Raw genomic sequence first — 20,357 nt, 5'->3', positions numbered from 1 at the left:
AGCCTCCTCTGTGGTCAGATTCAAGCCTTGCCTGGCCCAGGTAGAGGCTTGCCTCCCCTGCCACCTGCCTAGGCAGTGCCCACCAGGGAGGCTGCTGTCCTGAAACTGGTGCTCAGACCCTTCCCCGATGAATGGGCTGCGTGTTCAGAGCCTGTGTGCTCCAGTGAGGCAGGATCCCACTGGAGGCCCAGGGGGAAGACAAACAGGCGGGGCAGGCCTGGTTGGAAGAGAGCAGCCCACAGCAGCGGGGAGGCCAAAAATCATCTTTATTGTGGGGAGGGCAGGGAGGGCGCCCCAGGGTTGAGACAGCATGGACAGCCACACAGATGGAGCTGCCGTGGACCGCAAGACACATGCAGACCGTCCAGGCGTCGGTCCTAGAGCTCAGCTGTGGCCCTCTGCTGGGCCCTCCTGAGAGCCCTCCTCTGGGAACACCCAGGCTGGGGAGGCCTCAGGCTTAGTAGCATAAATCTCAAGGTGATAAGTTTCAGGTGTAATTTATTAATATTTGTAGTAGCTTATGTTCCTCCTAGAAACTTGAAGTAATGCAATCTAAACATGGGATATGCTTTGTCTATAATTTCTCATTGGTTGATACTTTAGCTATTTCTCCATTTATTTCGTAAATTTAGAATTTCATACTATGTCCATTTTAAGCACAATTATTGTAAGTCTAAAATGAGATATTTGATTTATATTTCCTCTTAATACTTAAGAATCAAGGCTCTAACTGATGGTGGCAGTGATGGTTTGCTCTCTGCCAAATCCTCTTCCATTTTCATAGGGTAGTAGTTGGTATGTGGATAAACTGTCTCTCAGCCTCCCTTGCAGTAGGTGTAGACCACATTCTCTCTCTCTAGTGTAATGTGTGCAAAACTGATGTGTGTCATTTCTAGGCCAGAGATTTTAAGAGAGAGCAAGTGTCTTCTTTGCACTTTCTTTCTCTCCCACCTTCTGGGTGCAGGTGACAACGAGGCTTTAACAAATGAATAGAATAGAACAAGAACTCAGCGTCTATTGTCTTTGCTCTCTTATGTAGCTCATAAAAATAGAAAGATTTGTAGTGGGTGGCAGGGTGTTGCCATAATAAAACTAAAAGATGGGATACTTGTTTAGTTGGTGGGCAGTGCAAACAAATTTTTTTCAAGTTTAGAAAGTGACAGAGTTCTGTGAAGCTGTGATAAACATTTGATAAAACTGTCATTATGACATAACTTAGAAGACAAAGCAAGTATGTACTGAGTTTTTAGATCTATGGGAAATGGCAAAAAAAAGCAGGTCACCATCTGTTGATTGCTGCCTACAGCTTTTGGCAAGATATTTTAGGAGATGAGGTTAGGTGGGGATGATGGTTTTGTAAAGAGATGGAAGAAAAGACAGAGACCAGAAAATGGGGGCTCTAGAGTTTGGAAAAACTAAGCTCATTATTTCAGATAGCTTCAGGGCATGCCTACTATTAAGTTTAGAGGGAGAACCAACAGCAGATTGAGGTTCAAAAAAAAATACAGTAGGATTAATATTAATGTCTAAGAAACTTGGTTACGTCAGTAACACAGAAAACATGCTGGAAACAAAACACATCAGAGAAATACCAAGCTTTTGAGGGAATTTTATTGCCAAATAAAATGATCTTTGCCTAAAAAGTCTGTGACTGTTCAGATTTTAAGTCTTTCCTTATGCTACCAAACTTGCACCAGCAGAAGGGAATTAAAAAAGTAGTATGATCCTCCAGGAGGACATAACCCCACACGCTCCTTTCAGATATGGCCACAGGGTGTTATGGACAAGAAAGGAATTTTGAGAGGACAAAGTTGAGAGTCAAAGAGTATGTAAAAGATCTGAGTGATAACAGGAGTCAATATAGGGCCTTATATGCCATTGTAAATAACTTGGCTTTTACTCCAAATGAAATGGGGTCATTTGCAGGGTTTTGAATTGAGCAGTGAATCAGTCTCAATGAAAATGTTAACTCTTTCAGAAGAATTATTCTGGCTGGTGTGTTGAGAATAGGCTATAGGAGGCAACCTAGACACAGTGAGATTGTTTAAAAAGTTATCGAAATACAGCAGAACAGAGATGGTAGTGAATTAGACCAGGTCAAGAGGAGCAGAAGTGGTGAGAAATGCTGGCATTCTGCATTTTTTTTTAGGTAGAATCAAATATACATTTTCTTGGTTTTATGTGGAGTGTAAAAAATGAAAAAAAAAATCAAGGATTCAGGATTCCTTTTTTTTTTTTTTTTTTTTTTTTTTTTTGCCTTAGGAATTGGGAGGATGGAATTCTCAGCAGCTGAGCTGGGGAAGATATGAGGAGAAGCAGGTTTAAGAAGGAAGAACATGAATTAAGTTTTGAACATGCTAAATTTCAGATACATATTATGTATCCAAGAGAAGAGGTTGAGTGTGTAGTGGATAAAAAGTAGCTGGAGTTCTTGAGAGAGGTCTGAGTAACTTTGGGAGTTGTCAGCGTATATCACATATGAAACCACACACCTGAATGAGATCACCAAAGGACTGAGGATTACAGATAGAGAAGACAGTAGATCAGGCGGTGGGTCCTGGATAGTTCTAACATTAAGAGGTCGAAGAGAGGAAACCAGGGAAGGAGACTGAGAAAGAAGAGTGAATTAGATAGGAACACATTCAGAAGAGTATGGAATCCTAAGAGCCACATGAAGAAAGTTCATTAGGTAGAAGGGATGTGTTATCGATGCCAGGAGCTGCTAAAAGCCAAGTAAAATAATGTCTAGGAAGACCTATTCCAGGAGTGTGTCCATGTGCCTACATTCTTTTTAGTGGAACATGAACAGAACTCATATCTTTTTTTCTATACCAGGGCTTTTAAAAGAATGCCTATATTTCAACCACGCTGTTTTAAAAAAAAAAAAAAAAAAGATACAAAAGATGATAAGATTCTAGAAGAGTCTGACCTCCCCTCCCCCGCCAAATGGAAGAAGCCTGGATCACGGAATCAGCATATGGAAGAGAGGCACACCCAAATCTTTCTAGAATAACTGTCCTGAACTGTTATGTCAGCAAGTAATACAATTCTATTGTTTTTAGTGGTTATATTTTCAGCATCAATTTTTACAGTTGTTCAGCCTACCCTAATAAACGCAGTAAGTTAGCATAACTCTCTGTTATCCTTCGCTGCTCAGTAACATTGTCATTTATTGAGATGTTTACACACAGTCTTACATTTTTAAATAAGAAAATTAATGCTTATTTTATTCTATTTTAGATAAGATCAATGGCTACCTAGAGATCAATATATTGCTTATACGGAACACTAAAATTCTATTCAATGATTCTACACTGCTTAATTATTTAAAAAAAAGCAGAATTAATCGAAGTTATGAGTGGGTTTAACAAGATCACATATGATCTCATCTCTGAGGGACTTCCTTTTACCTTCTCCTATAGTTTGCTTCCAATATGCTTTTTCTTTATTTTTAATTCTACCTTATTTTGCTTGTTTCCTCTATCAACCGTCTTTTTTTTTTCACTCTTTTCCCTCATTTATTTTTACTTTGCTTTCCTATTCCCTTTCCTTGTTTCCATCACCTCCATTTGTTTCCCAACTATCTAGCCCTCACCTTGTTCTGATACACAAGAAACAAGAGAATCATCACAGCTTCGTGACTGAAATGCAGGTTGAGTATACATTGATTTTTTTGGACAGCCTACCACAGAGACAGTAGAAGCAATCAACCAAAGCAGCAGCTACCTACATATATTTTGTTACAGTTTCCATGGAATGAAGGGCCCCCGATGATTTAGAATAGTTTCCTTCCTTACTCTGTTTGAGTATTCATCCTGAAACGTGATAAATATATTTTACCAGAAGGTCTGGTGCTTTCCTCTTACAAATATGGAGAAAAATTGAGAAACGAAAAAGTATTCTTAAGGTAGATGTTATTTGTTTTGCAGTGTCTCCCAGGATATCGGTGTCCTGAAAAGAGTGAGATTATGAAAAGTCACTCTCACAACCTGAAAGAAAACATGGGCTGTTTTAGCTCTAAGATTTCAGACTATTTTGCCATGTGCCACTTTGGATTTTCACTTCCCCTTGTACCTCCTAATTCCACACTCTCCTAGAGTACTAGTTCATCATTCTACAGCCAAGTGCTTACTTGTTTACTTCAACCAGTACTTGTGGCAAACTTACTATTCTGCCACTCTGCCAAGTCTAGGAATACTAAGAGTTCTTAAATTCAGCTCGGAGGAGGCTACAGACATATAAAGATATAATTAGAAAACACAATGGGTACATAATGTGTGAGTATAGAGGAGGTGTGCAGGAAAGGGTTTCAGGCTTGAATATGACAGAGTCAATTTGTTGCTGTGTTATTTCCACCCCCAATTACTCCCAAGGCACCTCTTGATGTCCTAGTGACCTTCTGGCCACACCGTGAATCTCCAAAGTTGAAATATTTTTATAGCATCTCAATTCTGCACACCCTTAAGTTCTTCTGGTCTTTAGAACCCAGTTCTCCAAAGTAAGAAGTAGAAACTTGCTGAGAATTTTTGGTGTTCAGACTCTTCTTGAAATTTGCTACATGTCTGAGTTGCTAGTAACGTGACAAGCATCCTGTTTTTCTTGTAAGTGTTTGGTATAAGAAGAGAGTTCCTATAGCTCTTTCTTTTCCCATTTCTTCTGTGAACCTGTTTCATTGCCCCAGTCATTTAGGCAAATATTAAAAACACAGTCTCCACCACCAGCCTAGTTTACTAGTAGAAGCCAAGACTGATTCAGCTGTCCTATTAAAGGGAAGTTATGCTACACATTTTGGCCTTATTCTTCAACTTTGAATAAGCAAAATAGATATGCTCGATCATCTCTCAAATTAAAATTTAAAGAGATGCTTCTGTCATTCTTTAATCTCTTTGTTCTTACTTTCTTTTGCTATCTCACTGTAATATTGGCCTGTAATTTTCTTTCCTTGTAATGTTCTTGTCTGGTTTTGATATCAGGGTGATGCTGGCCAAGTAAAATGAGTTTGGAAGTATTCCCTCTTCTTCTGTTTTGGAAGAGTTTGAGAAGGACTGCTATTAGTTTTTCATTAAGTGTTTGGTAGAATTCACCATCTGGTCATTTTCTTTGTTGGGAGGTTTTGATTACTGATTCAATATCCTTACTAGTAATTGTTCTGTTCAGATTTTCTATTATTCAAGGCTCAGACTTCCTAGGTTGTATGTTGCTAGGAATTCAACCATTTTTGTCTAGATTGTTTAATTTGTTGGCATGTAAGTGTTCATGGTAGTTTCTTATGATCCTTAGTATTTCTGTATTATCAGTTATAATGTCTCCTCATTTCTCATTTTATTTATATGAGTTTTCTCTATTTTTTCCTCCGGCTAGCTCTATGTCATTTATCTTTTTCAAAACAAACAAACAAAAAAAACCAACCAACTCTTAAATTCATTGATCTATTTTCCTTTTGGTCTCTATTTCACTTTATTTCTCTCTGATCTTCATTATTCATCTCCTTTTGCTAAATATGACCTTAGTTTGTTATTCTTTTCCTAGTTCCTTGAGTTATAAAGTGAGTTCCTGTTGTTTATTTGAGACGCTTCTTCTTTTTCATCATACAGGCATTTATTGCCATAAACTTCCCTTTCAGAACTGCTTTCGCTATGTCCTGTAGGCTTTGGTATGTTAGGTTTCCATTTTCATTTGTCTCAAGAGATTTTTTGATCTTCCCATAATTTCTTCTTTGACCCATTTGTTGTTATGGAATGCATTGTCTAATCTCCCCATATTTGTGAAATTTCCTGTTTTCCTCTCTTAATTGATTTCTAGTGTCATATCACTATGGTTGGGAAAGATGCCTGATATAATTTGAATCTTCTTAAATTTATTAAGACTTGTTTTGTGACCTAACATATGATCAATTCTGGAGAATGTTTCATGGTCACTTGAAAATAATGTGTATTCTGTGGTTGCTGCCTTGAATGTTATGTGTATATCTGTTAGGCCCATCTAGTATAATGTGTAAGTTAAGTCCAATGTTTCTGTACTGATTTTCTGTCTGAAAGAGCTATCCATTATTAAAAGTGGAGTACTGAAATCCCCTACTATGATTGTATTGTTGTCTGTTTCTCCCTTCAGATCTGTTAATATTTGCCCTCTGTATATTTAGGTGCTCTAATATTGGGTATATAAATATTTACAAATGTTCTATCCTCTTGTTGTAATGAGGATTTTTATTTTTTATTTTTATATAATATATATTATATTATTTTTAATATTAATATTAATGACTAATTATAAACTATCATAAATAATAAAATAATAATTAAGAAAAATATTGGTTATAATAATATAATTATATTAATATTTATTATTATATAATGACTTCTTTTGTCTCTTGTTACATTTTTTGGCTTAAAGTCTATTTTGTCTGATATAAATAATGCACCAGATGTGTGTACTTCTAGAGAGATACTGGTGGTCTGGTTTTATTGTTGAAGTGAGCCAGAAGGATAATGTGGGGGAAGTATCCATCAGCTTCCTCAGTCTCTGGGAAGAACTGCAGCCAGCCCCTACATAAATACTGAATTAGAAATCAGAGCCTTAGGCGACAGCTTGTAAATATACAGTCAAACCTCTTTTAGGGAAGTACCAAGAGAATTGAGCCTTGGGGAGATAGCTACAGCAGATACTTGCAGGCCTGTTAAGAAATGCTTCTTGGCTTGTTATAGTCTTTTGGGTCTCATGGATGCATTGCTTATTTGCTTTCAGAGCTAGATGTTTCGAGAATCCATCCTTTAGATGAGAATCTTAAAAGTTGGGGTGCTAGATGTATGGTCCAAACTCTGCCCCTCATGGAGAAGCTGTGAGTTGTGATTTATCTTTTGCTTGTATGGTGCTGTGTTGGGTATGGGTTTTATGGTGAGACTGTGTATTGGCATTTACTACCTGTTTCAAGGTGGATATTTTCTCATTCACCTAATACATAGGAATCACTCAGCTACCTTCTGGATGTTTTTCAGAGGTCATTGCTCCATGTTCCATTGTTCCATTCAGTGTGTCTGTAGTAGGAAGGAAGTTCCGGCGTCTCCTGTGTCACCATCTTGGTCTGTCCTTCTCTCAGCATACACTGTTAAATGTATATATTCATTATTCATTTCATTCTTACAGGGTAGTTACAATAGTTACCAATTTACAGTAGAAGAAATTTCTTGAAGTAATTTCTTCAATCTGTGATTGAAATGTGCAAATTTGATCCTAAGAAATGTGATTTCAAATCCTTAATTACGATGAAAACATAACATTAACAATATACTGAGAACAGAAATTGAGAGAGAAAGAACACGTGTTCCCCCAGATTAGTTATGTCAACAGCCTTGCCCAATAAAGGAAGGGAAGATGCCGCGATCAGCTGCACTTCCTACCTAGTATCTATGTTATAGAAACCTATGTTAAATCGTAATAGTCAGCAGGCAAGAAGTGGATAACTCATTTCTTTTCTTTCTTGGCACTGCAGGCTTCTATGAATATGATTGCCAAAAATTGTAGAGGTCTTACCAAACTAGGTATTGTAGAATCAGGGCCAGGACAAGGTGTGGAAGTAAAGAATGCAATGAAAAAATCCAAAACCTGCAACACAGCAAACCCAACTCCAATTTTAAAAAACTAACAAATTAAAAGTATATCAAATATTTATTTTCCTCTGAAGTTGGAAATGTCAAATAGTTTGTCATTATGGAGTAACGAACTTAACTTCAGTTGTTGAAACTTGATTTAATGGAATATAGCTCCATGATGAGGCAGATATTTTTCATAAAACAGTTTATCAAATGCACCATGTCCTTGTTATTCAAGGATGTCTGTGGATGCAGTAGTAGAATAACCCTTACCTGAGAACTTGTAAGGAAGCATGTAGACACTCAGGTTGCAGCTAAGCCTTACCAAATCAAATCAGAATCTGCATTTCAACCAGATTCCTGGGTGACTCATATTCACATTCAACTTTGTATGCACAATAAAGAAAAAGAAAGCCATGTTAATTTTTATCACAAATCCTATGCTTTCTAAACTGTGCTTTTCACCCTAATGTACAGATCTGGCCATATTGTTCACCATTCTTTCTGCCCATAATGGAAGTTTTACCCTTATTTTATTGATGAATTTCATTCATCTCTTTAAGTCTAGGTTCAGCACTCCCTCCTTGGTAAGCCATTTGGACTCTGGTCAAAGTTAATTGTTCTCTTGTTTATGTGTCTATAAAACAGTATAGGTAGCTCTAGCAATGTGATTGCATTGTGTTGTGATTCTGTATGTTTTTATCTTCCACCTCAAGAAATTATTCCTGTTTTGAAGATCTTGATATTGTCATTGCTTTCCTGGGACTTAGTACAATGTCTGACAATTAAATGTTGGTCAGTATATACATTCAGATGTAAATTCATGAATATTTTCTTTTTTTAAAGACATTCCTTTTTTAGCATGATGTAGTTATTCATTTCCCCATATCTCAGGTGTGATTTAATTTGATCTTTCAATTTTTTCTATAACATACGCATTATGTTAGAATAACGAATTCTGGTAGACGGTTTGGTTTTCTTCTATTATTTAATGAACCCACATGATTGAAACTTTACTTTGAAGGAATAGGACATAAATTAGGTGATTTTGTGGATATTTTGGAGTTGTTTGTATTGTCTTGCTACACATGTGGTTACTACATATCTTTTAAATTATATAAATCTAGGCTTGGGTAAATAACTCAGCATCACTGGTAGTAAATGGAAAGATAGGAATTTATGTCTTCTTTCCCATTAACCTAATTCTACAGCCAAGAGGTAGCTATGTCAATAGTTTGATGTGTATCGTTTCTCACTTTTTTTTAAAATTAAGATTTATTTATTTATTTTTGAGAGAGCAAGAGAGTAGGGGGAGGGGCGGAGGAAGAGGGAGAGAATCCCAAGCAGTTTCCCCACTGAGTGTGGAGTCTAACGTGGAACTCGATCCCAGGACCCTGGGATCATGACCCAAGCTAAAGGCAGATGCTTAACCAACTGAGCCACCCAGGCATCCCTCCTCAATTTTTTTTATATGCATTGATAAATATAAATATCATTCAACATACAAAATGTTATTATTAACTAACGTAATTATGTTTATTTCCTACATTTCTGTTGTATGTTTCTCCAAGTTTTATGTTTCTCTTTTACATTTGTTTATAGCATTTTTTGCAATACGGAATTCCAAAGTTTTTAAGTATTAGATTATGTTAATGTTTACCTTTATGGCATCCGTTTTTATTTTTTGTGTCTTTGATTCTGACTGCCAAAGGTTTATCCCACTGGACTGTAATGACAGAGATGGTGTCTATTTTGCTTAATACTGATTTAAAATCACCTAAGAAGGGTGTTGGCACATAGGAAGGACTTAATAGACACTCTGGACTGACTCTATATTTCTTTTAAAATGAGTTTCACCAATTGAGCTCACTTTAAATTCTACACCAAATCTCACTCTTTTAAATTCTATGGAGCCTTGAAATATTAAGAACACTTGAAATTATTAAGCAAAACCTCTGTAATTAAAGTAAGTTTTATTATTCATCATTTGAAAATTATATCTTAATCCATATCAGAACAAACATCTTTCAGGCTTTGAAAGCTTGATTCTGTTCTGAGTGAGCTTATTATCAGAGTTCTTAAATGAGAGGCCAGATACCTACACAAGACTATTTACAGCATAATTCTCATGCTGTGAAATAAAATTATAATGTAAGATTAATTTAATTTTCTTGCATTTGCTAATTTTTAAGGAAACCCATAATTTTTTAAAATATAAGAGGATTAATAGCTAATGCTATCATTGAAACATAATAGGAAAACCAATAGCTATTATTTAAACATAATTATTAAGTTATTATATAAATGTTATTTAAACATAAACTTTTATTTTTAAGCACTGATGAATATCATGATACATTGCTATAATTGTCCACTACTGTTGAAGGTGGACACCACTATTCAATGGTAAAGAGAGGGTAGGGATTGGGGTTTGTATGAAGTATGGGAGAAACTTCTTTCTACTGACTGGAAAATTCTCCCATCGATACTTATTTTTCTGAAATTATTATTTTTGTGTCTTTAGATAGTTCGATATACCATTTCCCATCATTCAGATTCATAGCTGTAATACAATTAAGATTTTATTTTTTTATTTATTTAGAAGACAGAAGGAGAGAGCATGAGCGGGGGGGCGGGGCAGAGGAAGAAGGAGAGGGAGAAGCAGACTTTCCGCTGAGCAGAGAGCCCTATTTGGGGCTCAATCCCAGGACCCTGAGTTCATGACCTGAGCCAAAGGCAGATGCTTAGCTGACTGAGCCACCCAGGTGCTCCAGAGCTGTAATACTATTAAATTGCTCCATGTGGCTGCCACCACACTCGACAGGCTCCATATGCCAGCTCATTAATCTTTACAACAAACTTAAGTGATAAGTGTTTCCATATCGTTTGACATTAGAAGAAACTGATGTTTGAAGATATTAGGCAACTAGCCCAAGGTTACATAGTAAGTAGATGGAAGACCTAGAAGTGAAACTCAACTCTGTTTCCCTGCAAAATCCATGTTCTTCACTTTATACTCCCAAGGGTGCTGTTCTCCCTGTAGTGGTGAATTTAATCCTCAGCAGATCCAGAATGAAGACAGGTCTGGGGTTTTTGAAGTGGTTCCTTGTGTCATAGCTTGTGTCTTGGAACAGCGTTGATGCACACCAGGAGGCCCAGTGATGGTTGGTAGAATCTGGTGTGGTGAATAATGTGAAGTCTTTCCACCTCAATGCCATCAACTTGTAATCAAACACAGAAAAAAATCATGACACATTTGGTGGAAATTAATTCCTATTGTTTAATTTATTGAGTTCTGCAACAAGTTGTTTTGGGTACTTTTTACAAAATTAAATAATCTAAGCAATTTGAACCAATGCAGAAGAAGAGATTGTGAATAAAGATATTTGAAAGTACTATACTCCCCCAGGTTTTGAAACTATAGATTTGAAACAAGATTTCGTAAATCATTAAGATTCCAGGAATCCCCAATATGTTTTTCATCACATTTAACACCATGTATTTACTTCCAGAGAGAATGAAGAGCCATGAGGTCATTCTTTAAGCAATGAGTATTGACTGGCTATCTATTAAGCTATGGCATTGTGTTAAACTCCGGAGGTGAGTGGTGACTGAGATGGGCACAAGTCCAGGACTCATGGTACTTTTCAGATGAAATGAGAAAAAAAGGACATGATAGTAACTGTAATAACAGAGCAACTGTAGAGTTTTCTCAGAATGCACCACGTTTCTTTAGTTGTAAAAAGCCATGAAGTGTCTATATGTACCATTGATTTAATAACATTCAAAACTTTTGGAATATAGAAAAGGTACTACACTGAATGCACATATCATTTGGAAGATTAATCTAGATTTTAGAGATGTTTGAACCTGTCTAGGAATTGAGGACATCAGGGAAGACTTCCATGGGAATTGATACTTAGAGACCAGAAGGCTGACTAAAAGCTAAGGGGGCAAAAAATTGAGGAAGGAATGTAGCAAGCAGAAGCAATGATTTAGGTAATGTTCCTGAGGTCATAAAGGCAGTGAGTTCACTGAACACTGAAGGATAGGCAACTCTCAGGACTGGTCATCAGTAACATTTGCAGGTAAGGTTGACTAGCATGTGAAAGCTTAGTATATGAAAAGCTTGTAAATCATGACGTGGATATCAGGTGCAGTCCGTCAAAGGGTTTCAAGGAAGGGAATGGTATGTTCTGATATCTATTAAAAATATTATGATTCCAATGTGAAGAAAAAACTAGACTAGACAAAAATCAGTGTGGGGAAGTATCAATATTTCCAATGTCTGCAATTTCTCTATGCACTTAGTAGGTGTTGAATACCTATCTGCTGAATGCATGATTGGCTGACTGGTTATTCTGGTTGAAAAGCGAGGAGTTGGAGAAGCTACTTGGAGGCTCTTTACAAGAGCTTTTAACTGTGAATTCAACAGGTTTCTTTTTTTTTTTTTTTTAAATAATAGGAGTCAGTACTTTTAGACCAAATCAACCTCGGGCTGACTTTTATATGTCCTGTGAGCTAAGAATGGATTTTACATGATTAAAGAGTTGGGGAAAAAAATAGAATGAGACTTTATATGGTCCACAAATCCTAAAATATTTACAATCTGCTTTTACTACCTGGTTCTTTACAGAAGTAGTTTACTGACCCCTGTTCTATAGAAACAGGTGAAGTGCCACCTTTGGAAACGTTCTCTAGAATAATGATGATATTGATGTGCTTTTAAAAATGTTTGGCTACTTGTATGCTGAGTCTTTATTGCTCCTCCTGTCAGTGTTATGATAAAGCTGCTGCTTTAAAAAAATCATTTTACCTAAATTATTTCTCATTTATTTATATTAGCTTTTCGAAAAGCAGGGAGATGAACTAGATCACTTCTTTTATCTCTTTTTGGGCTGATAAGATTTTATAATAATATGACCAGGTATAAACTATAAAGGCTTACTGTAACATAAATGTGGGAAAAAAGAGAAATGGAAATGACACTTCTTAAATTTGCCTTTTTTCATAAATTAACTATTTTATTTTCAGCACAATGCCTGAACCAAGTAAAAGTGTAGTCGTTTGCCATTACCTTTCTAGTTCATCCAATACAGTTCCTTACACATCATACTTACTAAATAAATGACTAGTGAATGAATGAATGAATGAATGAATGAATGAATGAGATGGAGTATTTTGATTCAGAGAGGTTAAGAAATTTGGTCCTAGTCATATAACTAGGAAGTGATATGATTAAATGCTTTGACCTAGGCTTTACCTAAAGCCTGTAACACTTTTGTGGTGTTTAAATATGGTTGTCTTTTGTCTCAGGGTTTCCTTAAGAAACATGACAAATATGTTATGTTCAATTATTCCTAATATTAGTATTTAATATTTATTGAGGTGGACATTGTTAGTAAGAACTTTACACAAATACATTAATTTAAAACTGCACAGAATCATATGGAGTAGATAATATTATGACCCCAATTTTAGAAACTGAAAATGGGGGGAGAGAGGAACAAGACATTACCCAAAATCAACTCACACGAAGTTTTGATATGAACCAGTTGTGTTGTCAGAGCTTTCATCTACAGTAGTATGCAACTGAATACTTACTTTAGTGTGTACACTTACTGTTTTGTGTCTAGCACTAAGCTAGGTAATGTTTGCCTAATGATTAGCCTTCCTTCATAACCATAGTGTAGGTCAGCATAATTTTCCTCTTTTGGAAGCTGTGCAATAAGTTTATTTGTAAATCAATACGAATTCTATGGAGGATGAAATTGAAACTTAGAGGTTAAGTCATGTATTTACAAAAGGATATTAGTATGAGCAAAGTGGATTTGTGGAGTCATGATCTCTAGGAATCTTCTTAAAGAAATATCCTGTACCTTTTTCTCACATTAACCTCATGCAATTAGTTCTTAAATTAAAGATATTTAGAATTATGATTCTTCCATTCACTGTTTTCAACTGGATGAAAAAATACACATTTGATAATTAATACAGTATGCAATATTTGAAGAGTGCACAGTTTCAAAGTGATGGCCGGTAAATAACCAGCCACTTTCAGCAAAGGTCATTTTAATTTTTGTGTGAACGATAAAACCAGTTATGTAGCATAGAATATATTTATTTTAGCACAGAGAAAGTTATTTGGTGATATCAGAGATACACAGGCAATAAATTACAGAGATACAAAATTTTATAGTGTTTGTGAGTAATGTGGACATCCCTTTTATACAGTGACTACATATATAAATTAGAACGGTACATAGCAAAATGTACCTGAGCTAGATTTCTGAGTACAGATCACACATAGAAAGAGTGCATTTATATTGCTATCCTCAGAAAACCACTAAAAGGTTGGTAAAGGGATTTTTAAGAGACATAAATCAATGAGGTCAAAATAAGGGAGATCAAAGAAAACAATAATACAATCATGGAAACAAAACTTCAGCTAAAAAAAGTGGTCCCTGAATTACAAGTGGAAAGCAGTATCTCAAGGTGGCAAGGTGAAAGCTAAAAAGTGACCCAATTCATTCCACAGAATCTTTACAAGTTTCAGATATTAGTAGAACTACCTATTCTTAAAAGTGAGATTATTGTCTGGAAGTCTGAATAAGGAACAACTAGACACTAAAATAGTCTCTTTAGCTTCCTTCCATTCTATATGAATGGATCAACAAAATGTGGCATATTCAGATAATAGAATATAATTTGGCAATAAAAAGGAATGAAGTACTGTTACACGCTACAGCATGAGCCTTGGAAACATTACGCTAAGTGAAAGGAGCTAGTCACAAAAGACCACATATTGTATGATTTCACCCATATGAAATGTGCAAAGTAGACAAGTCTATAGAGACAGAAACTAGATTAACACTTACCAAGTGCTGAGGGTGGGGAACAGGAGCGATGGAAAGTAATTGCTAAAGGGCATAGGGTTTCCTTTGCAGGAGACAAAAATGTTTTAAATTTAGATTATGATAGACTCACAATTCTGTGAACATGGTAAAAAATATTGACTTGTAAGCTTTAAGTGGGTGAATAATAAAGGTATTTGAATTATACCTCATTATAGCTGTTAATAACAACACAAACAAAAAAACTGAGCATTTGTTCTGTGGAGAAGGTAAGGCAAAGGGTCTTTGAACTAAGAAAAAAATAGGTACAGTTGAGGGTAGGAAAACTTGTTGAAAATAAAGGATGAAATGAATACTCACATGCTGAAGTCCAGTACTCTCCAGCCCTTTCTAATCACTTAGCTCTACAATGGCATCCAATTGTGTGGTCTCCGGGAGGTCTTCTCTGGGGATATGATCAGCCTCAAAGGAACTACCTATAGATAGGAAGGAACATCAGGGATTCTCCAAGCACTGATCAGCCAGATTGCCTTACAGTGAAGGCTAAAGTGATCAAATTGCATTCAGCCCACACATTTAAAACTTCCCATTAGCTTTTAATTAACACGCTTAAAAATGAATAAACTGAGTATCCCAAAGAGCTGAGAAAACCCTAACAAATACACAAGATAAAACAAACAAATAAACAAACTAAACAAGACAAAGATCATACAGGGTTAAAAAAAACAAAAAAAACAAAACACAAAACTATCACTAATGTTTTTGGAGAAATAAGAAAATATGTTGGATCCATGAAACTCATATAAGAATTCAATTAAAAATCATTTTAGAAAGTAGAAACATGAGAGTAGAAGTGAAAATTTCACAAAAAGCAGTAAACAAAAAGTAGAGGAAATCTTCCCTAAATCTTCCAGGAATTAAAAAAAAAAAAATCTCTGGGCACCTGGGTGGCTCAGTTGGTTAAGCATCTGCCTTCAGCTCAGGTCATGATCTTGGGGTCCTGCAATCGATCCCTGCCTTGGGCTCCCTGCTTTGGCGGGACGTCTACTTCTTCCTCTGTCTGCCGCTTCTCCTGCTAGTGCTCTCTCTCTGGCTCACTCTCTCTTTCTAAATGAAATCTTAAAAAAAAAAAAAAAAACGTCAGAGAGTATGGAAAATTTAAGACATTTATAGTATCCATCAAAAGGTTTAGTATAGGAATCAAAGAAGCAGAGAAAATCACCACTGAAATAATTCAAGAAAATATTTCAGAACTGAAGGACAGTGAGGATAAATGCTTGTAGACATGAGGTCACTTAAGTAAAAGAGATGAAAAAGAAGAGATTAGAGATCCAAGCTCTTATTTCAGGTGGGTGCTGAGCATGGGCAGTGGATTCAGTGTATGAGAGAGCATGCCTAGAGTTTGTTGGGTGGCGGGAGATTGAGAGTGGGGTGGGCTGGGGATGAGGGTCTTGAAGAAGCAATGGAAATAAAAACAACTTGTCTTGGTGGAGTTGACCCCTTGGCCTTGAGATAAGGGGAGAATTTTGGGGGGAAATGCAAAGCAAAACAAAACAAAAAAGAACTTCTATTTAAGAAAAATGCATGGGAAGCAGTATCATCAACGGACAGCCAAATTTTTAAGACAAGGAGGTGAAGGGAATTCTTGGGGGCCGCTTGGAAAGAGTTTAGTGGAAGGAGAGGAACTGGAGGACTAGGTAGATTAGAGGATGTGCCAGACATCCCAGAGATGTATGTTGAAATGGATTGGTGAGCCTAGAGCTTCCAGCAGTGATTGAGGTAAATGAAATAGATCTCTAGTTTTGATAGTTTCTAAGAGAAGGGTGAGCAAACAAAATGGTGGTATGGGATTGCTCTTCTGTGATTTCTGGGGTACTGCAGAAATACTTGCATGATTCTATGGAACTGAGGGAGCAGCTGTGCCATAAGGTTTCATGCGCATTTATGACTATAAGGAAGCATAAGGCTAATAATTCTGCCTTTCATCCCTTTCTTCTCGATTACAACCTATTTGTCCTCTGTTAGAAACACTGACTGTATTGGGAATATTAATTCCAGCTGTGTATTTTCTTACTGTACTCCAAGCGTCTCAGCACAATACCATGCCAGTCTTAAGGATTATTTAGGCATTTACTTTTGAAGAGATGAATCATATATATATATATACATATACATATATATATATATGTATATATATACATATACATATATATATACACACACATATGGTATTTGACAAAAAGATTTCAGAATTTTATATAGGATTATGGAATTAGATGGAATTTAATGGTGTGCTCAATTCTGAATTTTTTAAATAGGCATTTCCGCAACCCTTAAGAACATCTAAATATTTGGTTGCCAAAGTGGAAATAATTTTTGGAAGAAGCCGATGCATGATAAAGGAAAACAAATGAACAGGCTAATACAATATACCAGTAAATAATCAAAGGTGACTCCATGGAATAATGATCATGTTTTATAATTTATGAGGATGAGGCCAATAATGGGGATGAGATAAAAAATAGGAAAAAAAAATGTTTGGAGCCAAACTTGAATTTTGATTACCATAAGAATGCTAACTGAAATATTCTGTAATATTAACCTGTTATCAAAGAAGTGTACGTTTTTTTTTGAAAGAGATTTAAAATTTTATTGAAAAAATATAGAATGATAGTATAGCCATTTAATAATTATTTTGGACTTACGATAGTTTATTCTTAAATTATTAAATATGAGTACTTTATTTCCTAAGCAGAATATCCTCTTAAAAAATAGAAATATGTATCCTCGTTATTTTAGGGCTCCTTAAATTCAAGATGTCTGAATATATTTGCCAGCAATTTTGCTGCTCATTCATTCAATTGTTAATTCTCAAAGACGTGTTCATTGACCATCTACTGTGTGAGGCAGTGGGAATAGATGTAAAGATAAGCGAATCCTCTGTCCTCATGAATCTTAATAATGAAACTAAAATATATATAGTTTGAGATTTTAAAAATGAGGAGTCAGGTTGATTTTGGATATACAATTTCTAGAATTTGTTTTTTATTTTGTCTTTTTTTATCTTGATTTTTAATTAAGCTCAAATCTGACTCAAATTTCACTGCCTGCTGATGGTTAAATTTTATTTTTTTTTCATTTAAACAACAGCATTTTGCCTTGGGACAAGCTGTTCATTTAATTCCTTATCATTGTGGAAATTCTAACCACAAACAAGATAAAATAAATCACGATACTACTTAGGCAAACCATCTCCATGTTTATAAAGCAGAAGGGAAAAGCAAGTTATATCTGCGTTTGAAATACTCATGACAAGAAAATGTAAAATAAATATGAAGTTATTAAAGTCTCATGATTTGGGGAAGAGGATTATATCTGTAAAACAAACTTAGTTTTAGATAAATCTATACCATTTTAATTTAAGATTTTGAAAATGTTATGGTATTGCTTTTTTATATAATGAATTTTATAACAGTCCATGTGTAAAACTTGGAAAATAGAGAATAGTATAAAAAGAAAAAAATAAATTTTATAATTCTTCAAATCTGTTATAGTCATTGAATGTATTTTTCTGTTCCCTTTGGGCATTTTTTAGTAAATGTACATGTGAGTATATGGATGGATATTTTATGTAAGTGTAAACATATATTTAGTTTTATATCCTGAAGTTTTCAGTGTATATTCATATGAGGATTTCTTCAGATCATTAAGACTTAAAAAATATATCTAAAATAACTGCAGAATATGCCATTTTTTAGCTATCTCTAATACATCCATCATTTTAGGGGATCTATCTAATGTGGGTTTTGCAGGCATATTCACAATATTATGCAAACTGTGCTCTTAGCCTTTGATCCAAGGATGGTGTCATGTGTTGTATTTCTTGGTGTGTGCGTATTTGTAACTATTGGCCAAAAGAAGGTGATGTATGTACTCTTGATCTTATCTGTTCAGTCATTAATTACATAATCTGACACTGGCTGTTTCTGAGAATGAAAGTTTCCTGTCAGCTGTACAAGAATAAACTCATCTCTGGTCTATTGTTGATGCTTTTCTTATCACAAGTTATACATATATGTTCATTCAGTATTATTATCTCAGCCATTATTTTTTAAATATTTTATTAAGTGACCATCTCATCTAGTTAGAACATATTGTTAGCTTTGGAATTTGGAAAGGGTAGTAACCTACTTAATTCTCTCCAGGAAAATCTCAGACCCTTAGGCCTGGCACAGAGAGTAGAAGAAAAACTTAGAACCTGTGGTTCTATGGATAGCCCTGACTTTAAATCTCTCCAGAGTCACAATCTATTGACCCCAAGCAGTTCATTTACTGTCTTTAAAATCAGTTCCATCTACTGTAAAATCCACACATCTACAGGTAGCTTTGTAGAGAGCACTATAAAAACAATCGTTGTAATTCCTTTAGAACACTGGCTGACACACAAAAGAGACGCAACAAGTAGCGATAATTATGTTTAGTGTGCTTAAGATCTATAGGGATTAGGCCTACTTTCTGGAACTCAACATCAGATCAGTTACAGATGAGAGACCGTAAGAGGATACTGTAGAAAGACAAATGGTTCCCTGGGAGGATGGTAATGAAATCTATGACTGTGTCATTTTACGGCAATATCACTCTTCTTCTAAATCTCACTCAATAGCAAATCAGTGAGACAGACAATTTTAATTAGATGGGCCCCAAGGAAGGTAATAAATGGTTGTTCACAAACACTCTCAGTGATTTTCATGAGATAAAAATAAATCTGTGGAACTGGACTTCTGCTTTTTTTGGATGGTTCTCACAGACGGGCAGTTGATTAGGATACATCAGTCAGCAAAGGCTAATAGTCTTCCAGGGAAGCTATGGGGACCTCCCTCAGAGAGCAGTGAAGCCCACCGGAGTGGTTCAGACCAACATGTGTCGAAAATCTGTATCTTCGCTTACGACGAAACATATCTGTCTAGTCTTACTAAGCATAAAGGGATATGTATTTGTTTACTGTCACTATGGAGTTTCTTTAGTTTTCTTTAAAATTGGGAGGAAGAGTAATAAAATGAATCTTTTCTATATTTTTACTAAAAATCTGATAATTGGTGGGTCTGTGCAGTTAGCTTTCGCTGGTGCAGCTACTTTATAATAACACATACAATCAAAATAAAAATAAAAGAGATTTTTAAAGTAAACATGTGAGTATATATACTTTTATTCCAATTTAGTAACATTGGGAACATATAAATATTTTAAAAACAAGATATCTTTTAAAAAGAAATCATAAAGTTTTCAGCTTTAGTTACTTAAAAGACCATTAATTTTTAGTTAATTAAAATAGTGTAACAAGCAAGTAATAGCACAGATAATGGAAGACACAGAAACAACGTTCCTTCTTTTTTCTTGTTATGGTTTGTGTATGATAAAGCTAGTGTTTATCTCTAATTCCAGAGTAACACTGCTAGCTCCAATAGCAAAAGGAAACTAAAAAAGCTAAATGATTTCTTCAGACTAATTGCACTTTCAACCAAGCAATCCCTCGGGGTACTAGTGAAAGAAGTAAAATTTACATGAACAGCTAATGTTTTGCTATCGAAGGTGTGGCTATATATATATATACATACACACTTTGTGCATATATACCATAAAAGAACAGCTTGCACGTATAGATGGAATTCTTTCATTTTGAGTCACCAAGGTCTAATTTATTATTATTTGCATGGAAGTTAGCTGATACTGCCTTTTGCACGATGTATGAAGATAGGTATTCCCCAAATTCATTGTTTAGAACTATATTGCAACAAAAATGTTCAAATTTAAAGTATAAAATATTTCAAAGCCCTAAATATTATAAATGCTCATTTTGTTATAAAGAATTTATATTTTAATTATAAGTCAGTAATATTTTTTACTAAAAATTCTT

This window comes from Ursus maritimus, unplaced genomic scaffold, assembly GCF_017311325.1.
Source record: "Ursus maritimus isolate PB19 unplaced genomic scaffold, ASM1731132v1 scaffold_9, whole genome shotgun sequence".
Taxonomy (NCBI): domain Eukaryota; kingdom Metazoa; phylum Chordata; class Mammalia; order Carnivora; family Ursidae; genus Ursus; species Ursus maritimus.
The sequence above is the reverse complement of the archived record's forward strand: the minus strand, read 5'-3'. Positions refer to the sequence as shown.